The sequence below is a fragment of the Rattus rattus genome, chromosome 3, assembly GCF_011064425.1.
Source record: "Rattus rattus isolate New Zealand chromosome 3, Rrattus_CSIRO_v1, whole genome shotgun sequence".
NCBI lineage: Eukaryota > Metazoa > Chordata > Mammalia > Rodentia > Muridae > Rattus > Rattus rattus.
The window spans coordinates 113,682,718-113,684,313 of record NC_046156.1 but is presented as its reverse complement, the minus strand read 5'-3'; positions in this window follow the sequence as shown (position 1 = coordinate 113,684,313).

Genomic DNA, 1,596 nt, shown 5'->3' with positions numbered 1-1,596 from the left:
CTATGAATACATGTGTGCACTACCATGCCTGACTTTTTATAATAGTAATGGGACTCTGAACTCAGGTTCGAATTTTTGCACAGCAAGCATATAACAGATTGAGCCTAAGTCAAAGCACCAAAATTCCAGATTTGAGCATTGAAATTAACTCTTTGGGGCAGACAAAGACAAATGGATATTGAGGAGAATTATAATTGGCTCAATGCAGCTGTGACCCTACTGTATGGATTCCAGTCACAACTTACAGGCATACTGCACAGTTTAACCCAGTGTCTCTCAACTTTGGACAGAACTTACAAGTGTTGAGTTTCTCAGCCCAATTGCATCCTGACTGACAGCTACAGATATGGAACTTGCAGCTACACATTTGGGCTCATTTAACTCTAAGAAACAATGCTTAGAACTATAGGTCTCTTGGAAAGGATACAGATAAGGATAAGCCAAATGAATGTCCTGGAAAGACACAAAAGTAAAAGAAAAACACAAGAAACACAAGAAAAACCATTACCAGGAAGTTGACATGTGACACTCAGGAAGTTGACATGTGACACTCAGGAAGTTGACATGTGTCACTAGAAATTTATTGCACAGAAGAATTGAAGAGACCCAATCTTCAGGCTCTATTCTCCTCCCAGTTCTATTTAAACCTATTACCCATCATACTTTGTTCAACTTAAAGCTTCCGGTCATCTGTTCTTACCAGCATAATCAGCTCCCACCTAAGCGTGTGTCATCTCAATAGTCCCAGAATGTCACCACCAAAAGTAAATACTCCCTGCCACTAGAAGAATTCTATGAAGCCAGTAACTGCCATCACGGACCCTGAAAATAAAAAGTCAAATGCTTTATCATACAGCTCTGATATTAACTAACATTTTCAGTACATCTTGGAAAGATACTTAGACCACTTTTATAAAGTAAATGGCTGTGGAATTTCCTAGCCATGAAAAAACGTGAAGATTTCCTTTAAATTGTTACATAACGTGTCCACCAGCCAACACTTCCTGGGAATTAATGTATCAGTTGCAAAAACATTCACAAACACAAGACTGAGTCTCTATAGTTTTAAGGTTTCTATCTTGATAAGTAGTAAGTAATATGTAAAGGCATTCCACCATTTCTGGCTAACTTTGAGGTTTGATTTTAGTAGTTGCCTACCATAACACCGTAAAGACAAAAGTGAGGACGATGGAGGATCGCTGGGTGGCTCACCCTCAGCTGAGTGACACCATTTGGCGTGACTCCTGGAAGGAAATTAATCAGCCACTGTGAAGAGCTAATAACCGGAGGACACACTGTTGTGTGATGTTGGCCTGTTCTCCAGCTGTGCCCGCTTACTCACTCTCCGGCTGGAATCTGAATACTGTCCTTGTTTATCAAATGCAGACGCTGCTGAAGTTCATGTGACAAGGTTCCCAGGAATTCTTCCAAGAAATCAAATCTGCCTGGTCTTAATAAAATTGCCCTCAGCATGACTGCTGAGCGGGACCCAGGAAACAAAGGCTGAGAACTATTATAGCCTCCGTGGGATTGCGGAGGTCACCGCCACAGCCCTTTAGTTGACATGAAAAGGCCAGTGAACCCAAATAATGCCAA